At 40.2% G+C, this 26354-nt stretch overlaps 1 pseudogene; it reads right to left on the reverse strand.

The window, feature by feature from the left end:
- Window positions 1–10803: 10803 nt before the first annotated feature.
- LOC120017825 lies at window positions 10804–16010 on the reverse strand (annotated as a pseudogene).
- Between the last annotated feature and the right edge of the window lie 10344 nt (window positions 16011–26354).

Below are 26354 nucleotides of genomic sequence, written 5' to 3' on the forward strand. Positions count from 1 at the left end.
AAGCCTTGTTTTTATTTTTTATTCTAACATTGTTAGTCATCAATCAGGAGGTGAAATGCAAAACGGACCTATCTGTATTTCAATGTAATGCATCTCTTTAATAATACTTCCTGTTGACCTGACCAAGTGACCTCTCAAATCTGATCATGCTGTGCCCTCTATGTAGCCAGTTCAGATGCAGGAGGGGTTTACCGACACAGCTGATATAACCTAGAGGATTTAGGGAGAAGGGGAGAGAGGGATGAAGTGAAGGAGAGAGAATGTTATTGAGAAAATAAGGTAGTTAAAGCGAGAACCACTGCTCTTCATTGGGATCTCTTCATATGTAGGCTTTCATAGCTCTCTTTATCTGAGGACCGAAAACCTCACAAGAAACAGACTTCATTATAGTCAAATTATACCGTACTGAATATAATGTTGCTATTATCTCCATCCTCACTTCTAGGGACATGAACTACACAAAAGTACCTGCCCTATCTAGAATAGTCTACTCTCTCACTTTGACAGTTGGGGCTACTATCCTTTCACCCTCCAAAGCTGTTAGCTAGCTACCTACAAATGCATTTGGAGTTCGTTTTTTACAGTGATAAATACATCAAGATACCGAGCTAATATGATGTTAGGTAGCTGGTGATATTTAATTCACTTAGCTAGCTATCTATACAGTATATGAAGTTGGCTAGATAGCTAGCTAGCCAACTAGATAGTTAATTTAGCATCTCATTTGAATTAGCCTGCACTGTAGCTAGTTAGCTAATAATACATATGTTTTGTACATTTCTGTAATGTATTTACTTACTTGAATAGTTTCTCCCAGCCATGTGGATAATTGGAAACAGGGCAGCAAAGTTTGTTTGTCACCAGAGAGTTTTAGAGGATATTATTATTGAACTATGTACCCATTTAATAACCAGACCTTCATACAAACTTGCTATACTGAATTCTTGACGCACAATCGAACGTGCTGCCAGCACGCCCACAAGCGAGTCACAAGGGGCGGCCTAAGCGGCACGCGGCAATTTACCACTATCTAGTGTACATGCACCGTTAGGCCTACTTGTAGCTAACATTTAAGTTAACGTTAGCTACTTCTGTGGCTTGAGACTGCTAGCTAACAATAAACAGACCCCCCTAAAAGAGGCTCAGCCCCCCTATCCATCAATCTCTAGTGACGTCCCTGCGCTAAACACTGCATGCTTCTTTATCAAAGGTTCATTGCCACGTTCATGTGCTTTCGGAGTTCTGTGAAATTCCTAGTTCTGACTGGGTATTTTCACTTGAATGACCCTCCAAGTCGGAATTACAAGAGAAAAATTAGAAAATGTTGCTGCCCGAGTTGCCGAGTTGTGACGTTTCACCACTGACCTAGGAACATTTTTAACTTCTTATGGCTGCAAGGGGCAGCACTGAGTAACCTGAAAATAGGTGGCCATTTCAAACGGCCTCCTACTCAATTCTTGCTCGTACAATATGCATATTATCATTTCTATTGGATAGAAAACACTATCTAGTTTCTTAAACCGTTTGAATTATTTCTCTAAGTGAACCAGAACTCTTTCTGCAGCCCATTTCCTATCCGGAAGTGAGATTTCCAAATGTGAGGTCTCTTTTCAAGAGCTTGTCTATAAAAGGGCATGTCACTTGGGACCATAGAAACACGTCATACGCCTTCCCCTGGGTGTCATGCGGAAGTGAGAGCAGAAAGGACTTGAATATCTCGTTCAGGGATTGAATACAGCCTCTTGGAGTGAGAGGACCGCCATAATTTTTTTTCTCCAAGGCGCGAAGTTGGACCTTGTATTGCCTCCTGGAAAACTGTCGTTATAGGTGAATATATTCTCCGGCTTCGATTTTACTTGATACATGCCACTATATCACCCTAAAGTGTGTTTTTTCAATATAGTTTAATTATATTATTGAAATTTATTCGGGACATTAGACGTGATGCGTTGGAAGTATTTTTTCAAGAAGGAGAGGTTAGCGCCGCACGGCCAGTGTGCTTGCTAATTCAAGAGGGAAATAGTTCGTTCTGGATTCAAACAAAGACGGTACTGGACAATGGACCCCTTTACAACATTCTGATGGAAGATCAACAAAGATAAGGACCCAATTTGGGATGCTATTTAATATATCTGTCGAGCTGTGCTATCGCTACCGATTACTTGGAATCAATGCTGTTGTGTGTTAGCCATTGCAGTAAGCTAATATAACGATATATTGTGTTTTCGCTGTAAAACACTTAAAAAATCGGAAATATTGGCTCTGTTCACAAGATCTTTGTCTTTCATTTTGCTATACACCATATATTTTTCTGAAATGTTTTATGATGAGTAATTAGGTAGTTGACGTTGGTGTCTGTATTTACTCTGGCTACTCCCGTGCTATTTCTGACTGTAGCTATGATGGTAGCATCAATGTAAAACTGATTTATAGCTCAAATATGCACATTTTTCGAACAAAATATAGATTTATTGTGTAACATGTTATAGGACTGTCATCTGAGGAAGTTGTTTCTAGGTTTGTTTGGTTGGATCTTGGTTAGTTAGGTTGGCTTTGTGCATGCTACCTGTGCTGTGAAAAATGTCTGTCCTCTTTTGTATTTGGTGGTGAACTAACATAAATATACGTGGTGTTTTTGCTGTAAAACATTTTAAAAATCGGACACGTTGGCTGGATTAACAAGATGTTTATCTTTCAAATGCTGTATTGGACTTGTTAATGTGTGAAAGTTAAATATTTAAAAAAAATAGATTTTGAATTTCGCGCCCTGCAATAGAGCTGGATGTTGTCATAAGTGTACCGATGTCGGGACAGCCCGCCTAACAGGTTAAGTTAGCTAAACTCCTACTGGTTGAAGAATTGTTCTGACCAAATCCCCAAATAGCACATGAATGAAACAAGGTCGTATTTGAAATTTGAAATTTTGACCGGCACATGAATGCAGTTGTCAGTTAACTGTCAGTTAACTTCTCTAGGATAGGGGGCAGCATTTTCACTTTTGGATTAATTGCATGCCCATAGTGAACTGCCTCATACTCTGTCCCACATGCAAATATATGCATATTATTATTACTATTGGATAGAAAACACTCTGAAGTTTCTAAAACTGTTTGAATGATGTCTGTGAGTATAACAGAACTCATATGGCAGAATAAAACCTGAGAAAAAATCCAAACAGGAAGTGAAAATTCTGAGAGTGGTCGTTGTTAAAGTCATTGCCTATTCAATTCCCTGTAATATATGGATATGTTTGCACTTCATATGCCTTCCACTAGATGTCAACAGTCAGTAGAATGTGGAATGAAGCTTATGCTGTGTTGTGGGACCGGATGGGAGGGGAATGAGTCAGTGGTCTGGCAGATTGCCAGTTCCTGGTCACGCGCTTTCCTCATTATATCATCTTGCGTTCCATTACTTATAGAGACTGAAAATAATTATCCGGTTGGAACCTTATTGGATATAAATGATAGCAACATCCTGAAGATTGATTCTCTACTAAGTTTGACCAGTTTATTCGACCTGGAATATAACTTTTAGAAGTTTTCGTCCGAGTTCGCCTGGACCGGCGCCAGAATTTGGACACGTGAACTAAACGTGCTAGCAAAATTAGCTATTTGGACAATATTAATGGACATTATCGAACAAAACAATGATTTATTGTGTAACTAGGATTCCTGGCACTGCATTCTGATGAAGATAATCAAAGGTAAGGGAATATTTATGATGTAATTTCGTATTTCTGTTGACTCCAACATGGCGGAGAAATGTTGTTACTATCTGAGCACCGTCTCTGATTATTGCATGGTGTGCTTTTCACGTAAAGTTTTTTTTAAATCTGACACAGCGGTTGAATTAGGAACAGGTGTATCTTTAATTATATGTAAAACATGCATCTTTCATCAAAGTTTATGATGAATATTTCTGTTATTTGACGTGGCTCTCTGTAATTACTCCAGATATTTTGGAGGCATTTCTGAACATGGCGCCAATGTAAACCGAGATTTGTGGATATAAAAATGCACATTATCGAACAAAACATAAATGTATTGTGTAACATGATGTCATATGAGTGTCATCTGATGAAGATGTTCAAAGGTTAGTGATTAATTTTGCTGGGAAAATGGCTGTGTTTTTCTGTGGCTATGTACTGAGCTAACATAATTGTTTGGTGTGCTTTCCCCGTAAATCCTTTTTAAAATCAGACATGTTGGTTGGATTCACAACATGTGTAGCTTTAATTTGGTGTCTTTCATGTGTGATTTCATGAAAGATTGATTTTTATAGTAATATATTTGAAGCGCTACATTTTTTTCTGGATTTTGGCCAAGTGGGACGTTAGCCAAACTCGGACGACACTGGGCCGATTGTGCACTGCCCTATGAGACTCCCAATCACAGCCAGATGTGATACAGCCTGGATTTGAACCAGGGGCTGTAGTGACACTTCTTGAATTTAGATGCAGTGTCTTAGACCGCTGCGCCACTCGGGTCATCATGAGATTCCATAGCCAGAAAGTCATAAATCCCGCTCATTTCTACATTTGATCTTCTTAAAATTTGATTTTAAACCTAACTTTAAGACTAACCTAACCACACTGTTAAACTTAACCCTAATCTAACCACATTGTTAACCTTAACCTAACGTAACCACACTGTTAACCTTAACCCTAACCTAACCACACCGTTTACCTTAACCCTACCCTTTAATAAAATGTGTTTGTGGAATCTAACTTTGTGGCTGTGGAATCTGACTCTGTGGCTATGGAAGCTAATGGAATCTGCTTATCATGGTCTGCCCACGACTCCGGGTCCGGGACGAGCTCAACCCCAGCCTTTAAATTGCCATAGCCCCTCCTACAGAAACATTCAAATTCAATAAAAAATACAATACATTCAAAATGATAAATAATATTCTAAATAACATAATAAAAGGTGCCATGAATTAATCAAAGTAATTGTTGATGGATACCAATTTAGAGTACTTAAACAGCAACATATCATAAGTGCCCCATTGTTAATAACCCGCCTCCCTCATACTTTAACAGATTTGGTTTGAACCCCGGGAACCCATTTACAATTGTCCTTCAACTCTCCACTTAGGTTAATCATTTATTTTGGGCAGACAGAGATCAGGACACTTGAGTTTTCATTGGCAACCACAAACAGTTCTGATTTTGTATACAGTGTGGCAGACTGCAGGGAGAGGTGAGGGGAGTGGTTATTGAAGGGAGATATCTTGCAGCCCACTAGCTCCACCCCCGAGCCTTATATAGACGTCTTGCCCTAATGAGGCAAGTCTGTGGGGATAAAAGAGGAAGTGGCCTGCCCAAAGAGGCAGAGAACGGAGAGGGAAGTGAGAGAAGAGACAAATGGCTGTGTGATTACCCACCACTGTGTACTGAACCAGTTTGGCTGAGGACATGAGTTTTAGGATTACCCCTGGAGAACGGAACGGACAACCAGAACGGTTTGTGGACTGTGAAATGGTTGGTGAATTCCCCCCCTTTCCCCAGTGTGCAAATCTTCCTAATAAACTTCCCATTTGCATTCTAGTTGTGCTCCTTGTGCGTGTTTGGTTATTGAACTTCTTGACGTGGAAACCCCACACCCTTGAACCTGCTACAGTAGGTTCAGAACTTTTATGAAACAGCACAGTTGGAAAATATATAGCAAATATAAAAAACTGGATGGTCTTCAGAGATAGATGGGAGGGGTTGAGGAAAGCTGAAGGACTAAAAACAAACTAAAGATAACTAATGTAAAATATACTGTGCCAGTAAAATGTATTTAAAGCTGGAAGTAGAAGCCTAAGTGTTGTTGTCCATGTGTGTATATGTAAACTCAGCAAAAAAAGAAATGTCCTCTCACTGTCAACTGTGTTTATTTTCAGCAAACTTAACATGTGTAAATATTTGTATGAACATAACAAGATTCAACAACTGAGACATAAACTGAACAAGTTCCACAGACATGTGACTAACAGAAATGGAATAATGTGTCCCGCAACAAAGGGGGGGGGTCAAAAGTAACAGTCAGTATCTGGTGTGGCCACCAGCTGCATTAAGTACTGCAGTGCATCTCCTCCTCATGGACTGCACCAGATTTGCCAGTTCTTGCTGTGAGATGTTACCCCACTCTTCCACCAGGCACCTGCAAGTTCCCGGACATTTCTGGGGGGAATGGCCCTAGCCCTCACCCTCCGATCCAACAGGTCCCAGACGTGCTCAATGGGATTGAGATCCAGGCTCTTTGCTGGCCATGGGAGAACACTGACATTCCTGACCTTGCAGGAAATCACGCACAGGACGAGCAGTATGGCTGGTGGCATTGTCATGCTGGAGGGTCATGTCAGGATGAGCCTGCAGGAAGGGTACAACATGAGGGAGGAGGATGTCTTCCCAGTAATGAGACTGCCTGCAATGACAACAAGCTCATTCCGATGATGCTGTGACACACCGCACCAGACCATGACGGACCCTCCACCTACAAATCGATCCTGCTCCAGAGTACAGGCCTCGGTATAACGCTCATTCCTTTGACGATAAACGCGAATCCGACGATCACCCTGGTGAGACAAAACCGCGACTCATCAGTGAAGAGCACTTTTTGCCAGTCCTGTCTGGTCCAGCGACGGTGGGTTTGTGCCCATAGGCGATGTTGTTGCCGGTGATGTCTGGTGAGGAACTGTCTTACAACAGGCCTACAAGCACTCAGTCCAGCCTCTCTCAGCCTATTGCGGACAGTCTGAGCACTGATGGAGGGATTGTGAGTTCCTGGTGTAACTCGGGCAGTTGTTGTTGCCATCCTGTACCTGTCCCACAAGTGTGATGTACCAGTCCTGTGCAGGTGTTGTTACACGTGGTCTGCCACTGTGAGCATGATCAGCTGTCTCCCTGTAGCTCTGTCTTAAGCGTCTCACAGTATGGACATTGCAATTTTTTGCCCTGGCCACATCTGCAGTCCTCATGCCTCCTTGCAGCATTCCTAAGGCGCAGATGAGCAGGGACACTGGGCATCTTTCTTTTGGTGTTTTTCAGAGTCAGTAGAAAGGCCTCTTTAGTGTCCTAAGTTTTCATAACTGTGACCTTAATTGCCTACCGTCTGTAAGCTGTTAGTGTCTCAACGACCGTTCCGCAGGTGCATGTTCATTAATTGTTTATGGTTCATTGAACAAGCATGTGAAACTGTTTAAACCCTTTACAATGAATATCTGTGAAGTTATTTGTATTTGTACGAATTATCTTTGAAAGACAGGGTCCTGAATAAAGGGACATTTCTTTTAACCTCTACTCAATAGGGGGTGCTGTTTGCACTTTGTAATAATTTCGTTCCCAAATTAAACTGCCTCGTACTCAATTCTTGCTCGTACAATATGCATATTATTATTACTATTGGATAGAAAACACTCTCTAGTTTCTAAAACCGTTTGAATTATATCTGTGAGTGAAACAGAACTCGAGTTAGAGCATTTTTCCTATGAGGATGTGAGAATGCAGAAATCTTCTTGCTGTTCTGAGATCTGTTTATAAATCTGCCTGTCTTCTATTGGTTGAGATGCACTGCATACGTCTTCCCCTGGGTGTCAGCGAATAGTGAGAGTTGAAATGGGGTTGCTAGGCAGAACTGAGAGCTTATAAAACACCTCGGAACAAAGTGTCCGGCCTTTTTTCACTTCGCTCTGACACAAGGAGGACATCTGGCTGTGGCTCTAGAACGCTCCGGTTATAGGCCTTTAGATATATCCGGTCATGTTTTTATTCGTTATAGGTGTTAAAGACATCATAAGGTAGTTAATTTAAACCGACTTATAGCAGTTTATATCAGTTTATTGCGATTTTCTGGAATTTCTTTGTCACGCGCTTTCACGAGTTGGACACCTCTCCTGCACATAGCTAGCGTTAGCTGCTATTTCTACAGGAGAAGAGGACATCTTTCAACCAAAAGACGATTGTTCTGGAGAAAGGACACCTTGCCCAAGATTCTGATGGAAGCTCGTCAAATAGTAAGAAGTCTTTATGCTGTTAATTCGTATTTATGTAAACAAATGTTAAACAATAATTCCGCCATGAATTTCGGTGCGGTCTCGCTTTAGCGCACGCTGTATGCGCAGTAACGTTAATTTTAAAAATCTAACACAGCGGTTGCATTAAGAACTAATGTATCTTTCATTTGCTGTCCAACCTGTGTTTTTTAGTCAAGTTTATGAATAGTTTTCGATTAGATTAGGTGCCTCTCCAAGATGGCGCAGGACAAATTGCCTGAAGTTTGGCCACTACTCACATTGTATAACCACGATTTGTGCCGCTACATATGCACTTTTTCGAACAAACCCTATATGCATTGTGTAATATGATGTTACAGGACTGTCATCTGAAGAAGTTTATGAAGGTTAGTCAAATTATATATCTTTTGCTTGCTTGTTACGATCGCTAACCTTTGCTGCTGGTAAATGGTGTTGTGTTTCTGGCTATTGTGGTAAGCTAATATAATGCTATATTGTGTTTTCGCTGTAAAACACTTTAAAAATCTGAAATATTTGCTGGATTCACAAGATGTTTGTCTTTCATTTGCTGTACGCTGTGTATTTTTCAGAAATGTTTTATGATGAGTATTTAGTTAATTCACGTTGCTCTCTGTAGTTATTCTAGTCGCTTTGGTGAGTTGTGATGGTGGCTGCAATGGTAAACTATGATTTATACCTGAAATATGCACATTTTTCTAACAAAACATATGCTATACAATAAATATGTTATCAGACTGTCATCTGATGAAGTTGTTTCTTGGTTAGTGGCTATTTATATCTTTATTTGGTCGAATTTGTGATAGCTACTGATGCAGTAAAAAAATGGTGGAGTAAAAAAAGTGGTGTCTTTTGCTATCGTGGTTAGCTAATTGATTTACATATTGTGTCTTCCCTGTAAAACATTTTAAAAATCAGAAATGATGGCTGGATTCACAAGATGTCTATCTTTCATCTGGTATCTTGGACTTGTGATTTAATGATATTTAGATGCTAGTATTTACTTGTGACGCTATGAGGTATGACAGATCTCTTGGCAGTAGTACTATAGACCACTGACCTCAACCCAGAGTCTCTTAGAGAATTCACAGTCAGTCCACTGAGACCCCTATCACATCACAGCAAAATCACACTCCACTTGAACAGAGCTATGCTCAATCTTGAGGCATCAAAGCCAAAGGAACGGAATAATATTAAGAAATGCTATAGATAGAAGGAACATAGTGTGGAAATCTAACAAAAAACTATTAGTCAACAACAAATTCAATCCCTTCTAGACAATTTCCTGGACAAAATGTTTCACTGTAATAGTGAAGGTGTAAACTTGGCAGTAGAAAACCTAAACAGTATATTTGGCCTTTCAGCTTCCCTATCAAATGTAAAAATGTCAAGCAGACAACCTAAGAAAATTAACAACAATGACAAATGGTTTGATGAAGAATGCAAAAACCTAAGAAAGAAATTGAGACATCTATCCAACCAAAAACAGAGTTTCAGAAAACCTGAGCCTACGCTTTCACTATGGTGAATCACTAAAACAATACAGAAATACACTACGGAAAAAGAAGGAACAGCACGTCAGAAATCAGCTCAATGTAATTGAAGAATCCATAGAATCTAACCACTTCTGGGGAAATTGGAAAACTCTAAACAAACAACAATACGAATAGTTATCTATCCGGAGGTGTATGGATAAATCACTTCTCCAATCTGTTTGGCTCTATAACAAAGGACAAACAGCAAAAACATATACATGATCAAATACAAATTTTAGAATCCACTATTAAAGACTTCCAGAACCCACTGGATTCTCCAATTACGTTGAATGAACTACAGGACAAAATACAAACCTTCCAACCCAAAAAGGCCTGTGGGGCTGATGGTATCCTAAATTAAATAATAAAGTATACAGACCACAAATTCCAATTGGCTATACAAAACTCTATAACATAATCCAGAGCTCTGGCACATTCCCCAATATTTGGAAACAAGGACCAGTGGTGTAAAGTACTAAAGTAAAAATACTTTAAAGTACTACTTAAGTAGTTGTTTTTTGTATCTGTACTTTTCAACATATATATCACTGAATTGACGAGGGCACTGGAACAGTTTGCAGCACCCGGCCTCACCCTACTAGAATCTGAAGTCAAATGTCAACTGTTTCCTCTTAATCAGGTGCTTCTGTCCCCAACCAAGGAGGGCCTACAGCAGCACCTAGATCTTCTTCACGGATTCTGTCAGACCTGGGCCGTGATAGCAAATCTCATTTAGACAAAAAATAATGGTCTTCCAAAAAAGGTCCAGTTGCCATGACCACGAATATCAATTCCATCAAGACACCGTTGCCCTAGAGCACACAAAAAACTATACATACCTTGGCCTAAACATCAACGCCACAGGTAACTTCCACAAAGCTGTGAACGATCTGAGAGACAAGGCAAGAAGAGCCTTCTATGCCATCAAAAGGAACATCACATTTTACATACCAATTTGGAGCTAGCTAAAAATACTTGAAACAGTTATAGAACCCATTGCCCTTTATGGTTGTGAGGTCTGGGGTCACCTCACCAACAAGAATTCACAAAATGGGACAACACCAAATTGAGACTCTGCATGCAGAATTCTGCAAAAATATCCTCAGTGTACAATGTAAAACACCAAATAATGCATGCAGAGCAGAATTAGGCCGATACCCGCTAATGATCAAAATACAGAAAAGAGACGTTCATTCTACAACCACACAAAAGGAAGCGATTCCCAAACCTTCCTAAACAAAGCCATCACCTACAGATAAATTATCTTCGAGAAGAGTCCCCTCTGCAAGCTGGTCCTGGGGCTCTGTTCACAAACACATACAGACCCCACAGAGCCCCAGGACAGCAACACAACTAGACCCAACCAAATCATGAGAAAGCAAAAACATAATTACTTCACACATTGTTAAGAATTTACAAAAAAACTGAGCAAACTAGAATGCTATTTGGCCCTAAACAGAGAGTACACAGTGGCAGAATACCTGATCACTGTGACAGACCGAAAAAAAATTGAAATCTTTAACTATGTATAGCCTTGCTATTGAGAAAGGCTGCTGGAAGCAGACCTGGCTCTCAAGGGAAGCCAGGCTATGTGCACACTGTCCACAAAATGAGGTGGAAACTGAGTTGCACTTCCTAACCTCCTGCCAAATGTATGACCATATTAGAGACACATATTTCCCTCAGATTACACAGACCAACAAAGAATTCGAAAACAAATCCAATTTTGATAAACCCATATCTATTGGTGAAAATACCACAGTGTGTAATCACAGCAGCAAGATTTGTGAACTGTTGCCACAAGAAAAACCTATACAACGTATTTTTATGTATATTTATTTTCCCTTTTGTACTTTAACTCTTTGCACATCATTGCAACACTATATATAGATATAATATGACATTGGAAATGTATTTTGGAACTTTTGTGATTGTGATGTTTACTGTAAATGTTGTATTATTATTTCACTTTGTTTATTATCTATTTCACTTGCTTTGGCAATGTAAACATATGTTTCCAATGCCAATTTTTTTAAATGTCATTTAATTTAGTTAGGAGAGGGAGATAGAGAACACCAGCTCACACTGCAGAAATCGAAGAGAGAGAGAGAGAGAGAGAGAGAGAGAGAGAGAGAGAGAGAGAGAGAGAGAGAGAACCCCGGCTCACTGCAGAGATGGAGTGATTGGTTCTAGTCCAAGATCTCCACAGACCAAACCCAGGTTTTTCAGTTTGTACCTGCTGTGCTGTTTTTCTGGTGTGGGTCACTGTGCTGTATGTAATGTCCTGCTCAGAGTCAGCAGACTGCAAAGAAATAAATAGCAAAGAGAAACATGACATGTCTATTTACCACCTAAACCACAGTTTGTTTCAGATGTATGTGTAGTGAACTGACAATTTCCTGTTAATTGTCTTTTAATAGCATTTTTCACCATATTTTGGGTTCCATTAATGTGTTCCATTAGAATATGGGACCTTTTATGTCAACTCATTGATAATCAACTGAAGAGGTAACACTAGAGTCAAATGGCAGATTTGCAGATGGTTGAAAAGAATATAATAAAATAAGTGTATCCTACCACTGAGTTGTTAGTTGTCTGGTCCTTGGCCTTATTGTCCTCTGGAATAACGAGAGGGAGATATCAACTACTTCTGAGTTTGTTATAGTACAATAATACCTCTGAATGGATTTCTTAAAGACAATTCCTCCAAATACTTTCTGTCATTCAAGATGAATCACAGGCAAGAAATATACTGTTGGTCACAATATTAATACATTTAGTATGTTCTAAACTATTCTCCTTTTTTATATTCACATAAAATGACTACTTACTATGTTTTCTCCACATCTTCCATGTTACTAGGATACCAGCTGTCACCACCACCAACATGCCCAGAGAGATGAGTAGGACTTTCACATCTATGGACCTGATGGATTACAAACACGAACTTGAATTAAAAATACAAGTAAAATAGATCATTATAAATTGATCATTTGTTGTATGCACTTGTTGTGATACATGGAACAATTATTTATCTATTCACATGTGTGGAGTTTGTGTCACGCCCTGGCCATAGAGAGACTTTTATTCTCTATTTTGGTTAGGCCAGGGTATGACTAGGGTGGGCATTCTTGTTTCTTTATTTCTATGTTTTCTATTTCTTTGTGTTTGGCCGGGTGTGGTTCTCAATCAGAGGCAGCTGTCTATCGTTGTCTCTGATTGAGAACCATACTTAGGTAGCCCTTTTTCCACCTGTCTTTGTGGGAAGTTGACTTTGTTTAGGGCACATGGCCTTTAGCTTCACGGTTTGTTTTGTAGTGTTTATTGTTTTGTTCGGCGTCTTGTCTAAATAAAGAACATGTACGCTCACCACCCTGCACCTTGGTCCTCTCCTTTCAACAGCCGTGACAGTTTGACCATGCAAATTAAGAGATATGATTATTATTGATATTATGACTAGTTTTTAAGTGTGCAACTTGTTCTTGCACATGAGTGAGTATAACACCAACATTTGTGCTACTTCTCACAAGGCAACCACAGAGATGTTCTAACCAAGAGGAAGTGATAACAGTCTCTATATGCATTGAGGGAGGGTGTTTGGTTATCATTAACTGTTGTAGTGTATGATGGAATTGTAATGTTTCTCTGTGTTCATATTATCTAACAATATGTGGGATAATACAGCTGAAGGAGTGATAATAACCTCTGGTGGACTTCCTCCATGTTCCCCTCAGCTCCTTGACTTGTGTTGTCAGTCTGAACAGACTCAGCAGTTGGAAAGGCAGAGGGTTGTTGAGGGGTTGGATCTTGGGTTGCTGTGAGGTTAAACAACAATATCATCAATGAAGTTAATGGTAAACCAGATAGTCAGGTTGTATAGCAACATCACATTCATAGTTAATATTACAATCAGTTCCAGATGATGCCAGTGGATAAAACAAAGTGAATCATATTGATCATAAAGTATGTGATTGATCTACTAACATGAGGTCATCTTAGAGGTTCTCTGTGTTGCAGTTTGTTGACTGACAGTGATGTGAACAGGCATCTCTAGTTCTCCCACTCTACACCAATACCAGTCAGTGTTCTCCATCTTCAGTCCACTCATAGTCACTGTTAAGGCTTTTCTGTTGTTGGCTTCACTTGTCCACTTTAATGTCACTGATGTTCCATGTAAAGTCCCAGAATACCACATCACACAATCACCACCCATCCTGCACCACTTCATATCTCCAGAGTTACTATAGTAACAATGGACAGTGACACTCCCTCCTTCTACTCCAGTCACTTCGTGTTGTTCCACATAGAGTTCTGGAGTACCTGAACACAGAGGTAAAAAACATGAATTCAGAGAACAGAAAAGTGCTTTAAAAAACAGGCTCCTTCCAAATTCCTTAAAGCTGCATTCTGTGATTGGTACATCTATTTTTTGTCTTTTAAATTCATAATAATGATATATTGCCATTGATTCTTGAAGAATGTAACTTTCCTCACAAGATTAGTTCTGTTACTCCATCATGACCCAAAATAACCTCAGCAAAAAAAGAAACGTCCTCTCTCTGTTGTTAGGTTCTTATTTATCATAGTAAATAACTCAAGGACACAAGAGAAGCGTTAACCAAGTTTAATTCTTCCCAAAGGTTCTGTACAGCTGTAATCAGACAACTCAACAGTTCTTCAATCCAGATATATATATATCCTACTTAAGACACTCCTCCTTCTCTCCAATCCTTACATCTTATAGTTTAACAGGAAAAGAGTAACAAGATACCAAACCCTTATTACTCCCTTCAGGGAAGTTGTCCTCACCTTCTGACCTCAACCTAATCCACAGATGTCCATCTGTCTTTCCTGTATCAACACGGTGCTCTCCTCTTGTCACCCAACACATTCCACATCTATCTGTCTTTCTACAGAGACAGTCTATTTCACTCCTTAATATTCTATGCTTCTTCTCTATCATTTATTTAATATCTCAATGTTCAAAATGTCGAATCCAACACTGTCAACTGCGTTTATTTTCAGCAAACTTGCCGGTGATGTCTGGTGAGAACCTGTCTTACAACAGGCCTACAAGCCCTCAGTCCAGCCTCTCTCAGCCTATTGCGGACAGTCTAAGCACTGATGGAGGGATTGTGAGCTCCTGGTGTAACTCGGGCAGTTGTTGTTGCCATCCTGTACCTATCCTTGCAGGTGTGATGTTCGGATGTACCGATCCTGTGCAGGTGTTGTTACACATGGTCTGCCACTGTGAGGACAATCATCTGTCCGTCCTGTCTCCCTGTAGCGCTGTCTTAGGCATCTCACAGTACGGGCATTGCAATTTATTGCCCTGGCCACATCTGCAGTCCTTATGCCTCCTTGCAGCATGCCTAAGACACGTTCACGCAGATGAGCAGGGACCCTGGGCATCTTTCTTTTGGTGTTTTTCAGAGTCAGTAGAAAGGCCTCTTTAGTGTCCTAAGTTTTCATAACTGTGACCTTAATTGCCTACCGTCTGTAAGCTGTTAGTGTCTTAATGACCGTTCCACAGGTGCATGTTCATTAATTGCTTTTGGTTCATTGAACATGCATGGGAAACGGTGTTTAAACCCTTTACATTGAAGATCTGTGAAGTTATTTGCATTTTAACTAATTATCTTTGAAAGACGGGGTCCTGAAAAAGGGCCGTTTCTTTTTTTGCTGAGTTTATAATCTTGTTTTACCTACATGTACAGTATAGCTCTGTCTATGAATTTCAGAGTGGTTACACATTTCTCATTACATTTGTTGTAAATGACTATGTATAATTGGGTCATTATTTAGTATTTGACGTTGCAGGTTTACAGGACAATCCATTGGACATTGCTGAGCGCTATTCATTCTACTTTACTAGATACGAGCAGTGAAGGGATCGTACCTGGAGTGACAGATAGGTAGATCCATTGTATCCTGATATCTGGTCCTCCATTGATCTCCACAACACACCTGTAATTCCCATAGTCCCATGACTTCAGGTCAGTCATGGTCACAGTGAAGATTCTCTTGTTGATGTCATCAGAGATTGAGGTCTTACCACTGCTCTTAGGATGGTCAGTGCGTACTACATAAGAACATACATCCCAACCTAATCCTTTACACCAGTATTTCACATGGTTGATATGACTCAGATCATAGTGACATGGGAAGGTGATGGAGCCTCCTGTCTGCACAGACACATACCCCACTGTGGACACATCTACACAAAACACATTTAAATTAGAGTTAACATTTAATAGAATCTTTACAGAGGAAAAATGTAAAAATCACATCGCTCCAACACTTTTAAACAGCTTGTTCATGATTCTGATTGATTATACAGTGTTTATAGTGAATTGACTCAGGTGACTTTGCCCTTAATTCATAGAAATGTAACCCTTACCTGCTGAGAGTCTGTAGAAGATGAGGAGGAGGAGGGAGAGAGAGATGAAGAGCCATGAGAGTTAGAATCTGCCTGTTATGTTAAATGGTGCCCGAGCACAAATGTGTGTCAAGGACCAAGGCACCAGCGAGAACTACTACTTCCTAATGTTCACAGACCTCACTTTAAAACTTCTTGCCACTATAGGGGGTGCTGTTTCGCATTAGCATAATTTGGTCTACAGATTAAACTGCCTAGTACTCAATTCTTGCTCGTACAATATGCATATTATTGTTATTATTGGATAGAAAACACTCTCTAGTTTCTATAGCCGTTTGAATTATGTCTCTGAGTGGAACAGAACTCATTCTACAGCACTTTTCCTGACAGGGAGTGAGATTTCAGAAATCTTGGCCTCTGGTCCCAGGTCAGTTTTAAAGTCCCTGTAAATGCTATGAGGATACAAACACTGCCCACGCCTTCCTCTAGATGTCAGTAAGAGGTGACAATTTGAATGGAGTCGATTGCGCAATCAGGGCCTGTATAAAAGAGCACAAGGCGGAAGTGGCTTTCTTTTCCTGCTGCGCCTGACGCACGAAGGACGTCGTACTGGCTCTCTTTCCAAGTTTTGGTTTAGCCACTTATATATCGCCGGTCATGTTTTTACTCGTTATAGGTGTTAAAAACATCATAAGGTAGTTAATTTAAACCGTTTTATAGCAATTTATATCCGTTTAGTGCGATTTTGAGGCATTTCTTTGTGATGCACTTTGAAGCGCCGGGCACGTTTCCAGTACCGGTCGAACGTTAGTGGCCATTTCGACGGACAAGAGGACATCTTTCGACCAAAAGACGATTAGACCGGAGAAAGGATACATTGCCCAAGATTCTGATGGAAGATCAGCTCATAGTAAGAAATATTTAAGATGATAAATCGTTGTTCTGTAGAAAAATGTTAAACGCATATTCCGCCATTTTTTTTGGTACAGCTTCGCTTGGCGAACCCTGTATTGCACAGTAAGGATAATTTTAGAAATGTAATTCAGCGATTGCATTAAGAACTAATTTGTCTTTCGATAGCTGTCCAACTTATATTTTTTTAGTCAAGTTTATGAATAGTTATTCATTAGACAAGATCACTGTCAAAGATGGCGCCCGACATTTTCAGGCCAGTTTTGCTAGTATTGTCATTGTATAACCACGTTTTTTTGTGGCTAAATATGCACATTTTCGAACAAACTCTATATGTATGTTGTAATATGATGTTACAGGAGTGTCATCGGAAGAATTCTGAGAAGGAAGGAAAAAATTTATATATTTTGGCGATGATAACGATATCGCTCTCTTTGGCTTGAATCAATGCTCGGGTAACGTTTGCATATGTGGTATGCTAATATAACGATTTATTGTGTTTTCGCTGTAAAACACTTAGAAAATCTGAAATATTGTCTGAATTCACAAGATCTGTGTCTTTCCATTGCTGTGAGCTGTGTATTTTTAAGAAATGTTTTATGATTAGTAATTAGGTAATACACGTTGCTCTCTGTATTTATTCTAGTCGAGTTGTGATGGTGGGTGCAATTGTAAACTATGATTTCTACCTGAAATATGCACATTTTTCTAACAAAACCTATCCTATACAATAAATATGTTATCAGACTGTCATCTGATGAGGTTTTTTCTTGGTTAGTGGCTATCAATATCTTTATTTGGCCGAATTGGTGATAGCTACTGGTGGAGAGAAAAAATGGTGGACAAAGAAAAATGGTGTCTTTTGCTAACGTGGTTAGCTAATAGATTTACATATTTTGTCTTCCCTGTAAAACATTTTAAAAATCTGAAATGGTGGCTTTATTCACAAGATCTGTATCTTTCATTTGGTGTCTTGGACTTGTGATTTAATGATATTTAGATGCTACTATTTAATTGTGACGCTATGCTAGCGATGCTAATCAGTGTGGGGGGGGTGGGGGGTGATCCCGGATCCGGGGTTGAGAGGCGTGAAAAGTTAACTCTCTTCCTGCTTCTGTTTGTGTGTACATGCCCCCCTCAGTGGCAGAGAGCAACTATTGCATTATATAGACTAGTTTAACCCCAAAATCATAGCCACTACAATGTATTTCTGCTTTGTCTAAGGGCCCTTTGGGACCAATAGTCACTACTATCCTGTTACTCTCTACTGGAACATAGTCCACTAATGATTATAAATATTACGTAATTGGGTGACATGCACCACATTCCCATTGGCAATAATCTATATTTTGGTATATAACAGACAGTTCCTTCAGAAATTATTCAGACCCCTTGACTTTTTCCATATTTTGTTATGTTACAGCCTTATTGTAAAATTGATTGTATATAAAAAAAGGGTCCTGTTCAACAAGAACACTCTCTGTCTCTCTCCCCCTTCTATACAGGAAGTGAACCCTGGTCATGTACAGCTCATAACCACAGATGTCCTCCAAGTGAAGGTGTTATAGTTAGCTCAAGAAGCTGCATTATCTCTCAAACTCACAGAGCACAGAGCTCACATCATGTTGTGACAATAAAATGTCTTTAAAAATATATATTTTTTTATTGCTTTCGTGCTATTTTCACACATCTGTGGCAACATTTCACAACTTTTAGCACAAAACTTAAAACAGATCATCAAAAATGCTGTTTTAACAAAACTTGAAGCACATTTTCAATTGACTAAATACAACACACAAAATCACACAGTAACTCTTTCATATATAGTAATTCCCTTCACAATGCAATGCTCACAATACTTTTCATATTATTATCTCTAATTGTTTAAATACATTTGACCATCACTTAATCCAACTACGTTTAATGTTTAATAACCACTTAACCGTTTGGTAAACCTATAGATTTTTAACTGGTTTGTCTGCTATATATGGATATTGACAACTACATAAATAAAATGTGTGTTTGTATCATATAAACACCTAAATGACATGTATAATACATGATAACCATACATAATGACTATTCATTATTGCTAATTGATTTCACATAGTGGTAACCACATTTGGTCATCATATAGGGTGTGTGTGAACACTTTCTTTGAACATGGAGCAGATAGACAGGAAGGGAGAGTAAGAAATCAAATAGTTAATGGACAAGGGGCCTGTCAGAGAAGTGGGCATGGACCCCGTCAAAGAGGTCAAAGATGTGGGCATGAACCCCATCAAAGAGGTCAAAGAGCTGGGCATGAACCCCATCAAAGAGGTCAACGAGGTGGGCATGGGCCCTGTCAAAAAGGTCAAAGAGGTGGGCATGGGCCCTGTCAAAGAGCTGGGCATGGACCCCGTCAAAGAGGTCAAAGAGGTGGGAATGGGACCCATCAAAGAGGTCAAAGAGGTGGGTATGGGCCCTGTCAAATAGGTCAAAGAGGTGGGCATGGACCCCGTCAAAGAGGTGGACATCAGAGAGAGGGAGCTGACGGCAGGGAACTGTTGTGTCTAATGAAGTCCAGGCCATCTTTGTTGACCATGTGGTAAACAGAGGCCTTACCCTGTCAGAGGCTGTCAATCCAATCTAAAAGGATCAACTGTTTGTTAGATCATGAGATCATTTAGCCAAGAAAACCAGTAAGTCTGCAGGATATACCCTACGCTTTACCATTACATTGACAGTAATGACATATTATAATGCATGTAAATTCACATTTGTTTTACAGTATTCTTACAGAATGATCTATTGACAGTATACTCTGTTCTACCCTCAGAATTGACAGAACACCAAATGGTGGTGGCAGTGGCTGTGTGCTGACCGTCCAGCAGTAGTGGGCAGCGCTGGAAATGGTGAGGGTCAGGAATGACATATGGCTGTACGAAATAAAGTAGCACTTTGAAGAGAACGATGACGCCTTTGTCAATGTGGCATCCATCAGCCTACCAACAATCGGCCACCTTTTGAAGAGGCACCAGGTATCTATGAAACACATTTACCTGGTGCCTTGGAGAGAAACAAAGACTGGGGGCCGAGTGTGTTCAGGTACAGCACTATATACTGTATTACTGTTACTATTTGATGCCCATGCAACTTCACAATATCATGAAGGAACTATACTGTAAAAATATCTAACCAAAATATTTTTAGAACATGAATGTTCTTGATGCTGCTGTTAACCATCACAAGAATATCTTTGTTGATGAAGCGGGCTTCAACCTGGACAAAACTCGGTGCCGTGGGCGGACTCTCATCGGCCAACGGGGCGACCGTCCAAGTGCCTGGACAACATAGTGAAACATCTCCATGTGTGCAGCTACCTCTGAAGATGGTGTGGAGGACGTAGGCCATTACTTGGATCTTACAACACTGCACACCTCATTGTGTTTCTTAATGAAATTGAGCAGGCCTGTCAAGGTGAAGGGGTCACCTATGTCATTGTGTGGGAAAATGTTAGGTCACACCATGCGGTTCAGAGACAAATCCATCCCTGATTTGTGACCCTATACCTGCCTCCATACTCTCCTTTCTTCAGCCCTTTAGAGAATTTTATTTGTGGAAGTTGTACGATCGCCATCCCCATGAGAGTGCCACCCTCCTTCTGGCCGTGGATGAAGCAAGCTACGACATCTATTCAGAACAATGTCTTCATTGATCACACCTTTAACTACACATTGGATAGATATTATGGAAATTCCAGATTTTATGTACATTTTGTTGGGTATTGTGAGTGTATTGCCTAATGTGAAAACACTGTAATCTACTGTAATTTACAGTATTTTAACATATTACTTTCAGCACTTCTAATTTGAAATGCGGATCTTGCATTGTTTGCTATTGGATTAACTGGTAGTTAAAACGACTACATTTATTATGTCTAGTTTTGGTGATTAAACCAATGTTCTTATTACATTTCACAATAAACTTAGATGTTGAGTCATGTGACACCCTGATCTGTTTCACCTGTCTTGTGCTTGTCTTCACCCCCCACCAGGTGTCTCCTGTGTATTTATATCTGTGTTTTCTTTTTGTCTGATGCCAGTTCGTCTTGTCCCGTCAAGTCCTACCAGCGTGTTATCCTGTTTTTGAGTTTCTATAGTTGCTGTTTTCTAGTTCTCCCGGTTTTGACAATTCTGCCTGCCCTGACCCTGATCCTGCCTGCCGATCTGTACCTTTCTACCTGCCCTGGATTACTGACCTCTGCCTGTCCTGTCCCTGAGCTCGCCTGTCCTTCTGTACCTTACTGACACTGCCCTGGATTACTGACCTCTGCCTGCCCTTGACCTGTCGTTTGCCTGCCCCCTGTTTTGTAAATAAACATCTGTGATTCGAACTACATCTGGGTCTTATCCTGAGTCCTGATAATCAATGTTTGTGTGGTGAGAGATGTTTACAATCCAAATGAATGCACAATGACAGGTTCTGAATGAAAGACTGGCTGCATTAAAAGTGTGACCAGTTTGGAGTTTTGTTCTAAGAGTTGTGAAAATGTACCACATACAGGGCCGGTCCTGGACATTCTGCCTCCCTAGGCGAGACACAAATATGACCCCCCCCAGACACACCAAATAGAAGTTTTAGGAAATATGGACAGAGAAATAGGCATTCTTACCATTCTTACCAAACCAGTGTCTAGTTTACAACGCTGTTTGCAGATAATTACATCTTATACATCCTTATGAATCTAAGCATGGCACTTTCAAAAGTTACCTTTCCACCCAGACAGAGGCTCTACCGACGCAGAAAAATGTAAGCTTCAACTGCTGGCTAGTCGTCTGTTGTATAACCCAACAACACAAGTGCTTCCCTGAAAGCTGCCTGGGTTTAACCAAACATCTTCTCTTTTCAGTAAGAGAAAAGCTCAATTGATAGGGACAGAAAAGCAAAGTAAATGTTCTATCTCCTCGAATATTATAGGCTCCAGCTCAGCTTCAAGATGTCTTTCGCGGGCATTGTAGAGCTTGTTTCTACCATAAGTCATCACAGAGTTAGGCATTGTTATAGAACGCTTGATACAATTTGGATATGTTTAATGTATTTATTTCAAAATATAAAACAAATAACAGATATCCTTTGTGCCCTTTCCTCACTCAATTCGATCCCTGGTTTTAACCAAACACACCAAGCCCTTCCCAGACAAGGAGGTATTTAATCAGAACCAAACACACTTAGCCGTTCCCAGACACAGAGGTATTTAATCAGAACCAAACACACCAAGCCCTTCCCAGACAAGGAGGTATTTAATCAGAACCAAACACACTTAGCCGTTCCCAGACACAGAGGTATTTAATCAGAACCAAACACACCAAGCCCTTCCCAGACACGGATGTATTTAATCAGAACCAAACACACCAAGGCCTTCCCAGACACAGAGGTATTTAATCAGAACCAAACACACCAAGCCCTTCCCAGACACGGAGGTATTTAATCAGAACCAAACACACCAAGCCCTTCCCAGACACGAAGGTATTTAATCAGAACCAAACACACCAAGCCCTTCCCAGACACGGAGGTATTTAATCAGAACCAAACACACCAAGCCGTTCCCAGACATGGAGGTATTTAATCAGAACCAAACACACCAAGCCGTTCCCAGACACAGATGTATTTAATCGGAACCAAACACACCAAGCCCTTCCCAGACACGGAGGTATTTAATCAGAACCAAACACACCAAGCCCTTCCCAGACACGGAGGTATTTAATCAGAACCAAACACACCAAGCCCTTCCCAGACACGGAGGTATTTAATCAGAACCAAACACACCAAGCCCTTCCCAGACACGGAGGTATTTAATCAGAACCAAACACACCAAGCCGTTCCCAGACACGGATGTATTTAATCGGAACCAAACACACCAAGCCCTTCCACAGACACGGAGGTATTTAATCAGAACCAAACACACCAAGCCCTTCCCAGACACGGAGGTATTTAATCAGAACCAAACACACCAAGCCCTTCCCAGACACGGAGGTATTTAATCAGAACCAAACACACCAAGCCGTTCCCAGACACGGATGTATTTAATCAGAACCAAACACACCAAGCCATTCCCAGACACAGAGGTATTTAATCAGAACCAAACACACCAAGCCGTTCCCAGACACGGATGTATTTAATCAGTGCATGTGACAGTATGGTAGTATTTGGCTATACCGACATCTATGGATCTATAGCATAATTGTGTCTGTCCAACAGGTCGAACCACTTATTTATGGGAATAGGAAGAAATAGGCACCAATTACTGTATATATATCATTATATGATTATGACCATAACAAATGTTGGTGCATGCGTGCACATATAGGAGGTCCCAGGCAGAAGGGAATTTTACTTTAACCCCTGCATTGGCCAGCTGCCTTTAGCAGGAAACAGAGTTTCTTTTGATAATGTTGATAGTCCCTGGCTGCATCGTTGTGATTGGAATAGACAAGCCATGGTCTCTCCACTCTGCCTGTTTGCCATCCTCCTATTGTAGTGGGCCACCAAAAACTTTTGTTGTCCCTCATCTCTTTGGAAATTCCCCTCCTTATCCTGATGTGGCCCAGCCTGCACTAACATCCCGTAAAGATCCATTAATTTATTTTGGCCACTCACCGGGATCTTTCATGTTTTTTGTCTGGGAGTCGGATTTAGCAGCAGCACAGCCACTGTCATCAGGCCGGGGAGCAACGGATCTGAGTCCGGGTCCAGGATAGTAGGGTCTTCGCCGGCATTGTTTGGAGGTGTGGCTAGCCCTGGTGCAACCACCTGTTCTTTTCCAGCCAGAGAGCTGTCATCATTGGTGGAAGTGCATGGCTCGGACTCCTCTGGTTTACCCTCTTCGCTGCAATAATTAGCAAACGGGGTTGTTCTCGGCGAATTAATGGCCTGTCCTCGGAGGCTTGTCATTCTCCACTCCGGCTGATGGACATTGCTGCACGCTGATAAATTTCAGCAGTGAATTTCTTTGGTTTAGAGATTTTGACTCTATTCACATTATTTTTTATATATATATTCGCTTCCTGGTAGTTTTTGTCTTTTAGACATGGTAGCAAATTTATTCATATCTCTATAGTTTACTTTAATCTAAAATTATATCCACTAGTAGTAGCTAGCTAATGTTAACAAGCTACCGCCTTAATCACTAATCGTGTTCGTCACACACAAATATAAAAAACAATACAATCATTTAATTGGCAGATTCATTTTTATTAATGTTTCACAATTGGACAATCCCATATAAACACACACATCACCATAGCTAGCAAGCATAGTGGCAGTGAATTTCGGGAGAAGCGGGAACGAGGTGATGGCGGGAACTATGACAAATGGTTTGATGAAGAATGCAAAAACCTAAGACAGAAATTGAGAAACCTATCCAACCAAAAACAGAGACCCAGAAAACCTGAGCCTACGCCTTCTCTACGGTGAATCACTAAAACAATACAGACATACACTATGGAAAAAGAAGGAACGGCACATCAGAAATCAGCTCAATGTAATTGAAGAATCCATAGAATCTAACCAATTCTGGGAAAATTCGGAAACTCTGAACAAACAACAACATGAAGAGTTATCTATCCAAAACTGAAATGTTTGGATAAACCAGTTCTCCAATCTATTTGGCTCTGTAACAACGAACAAACCGCAAAAACATATACATGATCAAATACAAATCTTAGAATCCACTAGTAAAGACTTCCAGAACCCACTGGATTCTCCAATTACTTTGAATGAACTAGAGGACAAAATACTAACCCTCCAACCCAAAAAGGCCTGTGGGGCTGATGGTATCCTAAATGAAATAATAAAATATACAGACCACAAATTCCAATTGGCTATACAAAACTCTATAACATAATCCACCGCTCTGGCACATTCCCCAATATTTGGAAACAAGGACCAGTGGTGTAAAGTACTCAAGTAAAAATACTTTAAAGTACTACTGAATTAACTTCTTATGGCTACAATCCTGTTAACGGGATGATATGACAACAGCCAGTGAAAGTGCAGGGCGCCAAATGCAAACAACAGAAATCTCATAATTAAAATTAATCAAACATACATGTATCTTATATCATTTTAAAGGTAATCTTGTTGTTATTCCCACCAAAGTGTCCGATTTCAAATAGGCTTTACAGTGAAAGCACCACAAACGATTATGTTAGGTCACCGCAAAATCCCAGACGAACACAGTCATTTTCCCAGCCAAAGACAGGAGTCACAAAAAGCAGAAATAGAGATAAAATGAATCATTAACCTTTGATGATCTTCATCAGATGACACTCAAGACTTCATGTTACACAATACATATATGTTTTGTTCGATAAAGTTCATATTTATATCCAAAAACCTCAGTTTACATTGGCGCCATGTTCAGAAATGCCTCCAAAATATCCGGAGAAATTGCAGAGAGCCACGTCCAATAACATAAATACTCATCATAAACTTTGATGAAAGATACATGTTTTACATAGAATTAAAGATACACTTGTTTTTAATGCAACCACTGTGTCAGATTTCATAAAGCTTTACGGCAAAAGCACAATATTCAATAATCTGAGAACAGCGTTCAGCCACAAAAGGAAGCCATACAGTTACCCGCCAAATTGTGCAGTCAACAAAACTCATAAAAAGCATTGTAAATCTTCACTTATCTTTGCTGATCTTCGTCGGAATGCACTCCCAGGACTCCCACTTCCACAAGAAATGTTCATTTTGTTCGGTAATGTCCATCATTTATGTCCAAATAGCTATTTTTTTTTGCGTTTTTGGTAAACAAAGTCAGGAAGCGCGTTCACTAAAAGCAGAAATGTCAAAAAGTTCCGTAACAGTCAGTAGAAACATGTCAAATGATGTATTGAATCAATCTTTAGAATGTTTTTAACATAAATCTTCAGTAACGTTCCAACCGAAGAATTACATTGACTTCAGATGTGCGATGGAACAGAGCTCCCTCTCATGTGAACGCGCATGGTCAGAGCTTGGTCACCTCATGGCAGACCTGACTAATTCCTGTCTCCTTCGGCCCCACTTCACAGTAGTGGCATCAGACAATGTTCTACAGACTGTTGACATCTAGTGGAAGCCGTAGGAAGTGCAAACATATCCCACTGTGTATTCAATAGGGTCTTGGTTGAAAATCGACCAACCTCAGAATTCCCACTTCCTGTTTGGATTTTTTCTCAGGTTTTTGCCTGCCATATGAGTTCTGTTATACTCACAGACATCATTCAAATAGTTTTAGAAACTTCAGAGTGTTTTCTATCTAATAGAAATAATAATATGCATATATTAGCAACTGGGACTGAGGAGCAGGCAGTTTACTATGGGCACCTCTGGGCACCTTTCATCCAAGCTACTCCATTCTGCCCCTGCAGCCATAAGTTTTTTTTGGTATCTGTACTTTTCAACATATATATCATTCAATTGGCGAGGGCAATGGAACAGTCTGCAGCACCCGGCTTCACCCTACTAGAATC

This window comes from Salvelinus namaycush, chromosome 22 (genome assembly GCF_016432855.1).
Source record: "Salvelinus namaycush isolate Seneca chromosome 22, SaNama_1.0, whole genome shotgun sequence".
Taxonomy (NCBI): domain Eukaryota; kingdom Metazoa; phylum Chordata; class Actinopteri; order Salmoniformes; family Salmonidae; genus Salvelinus; species Salvelinus namaycush.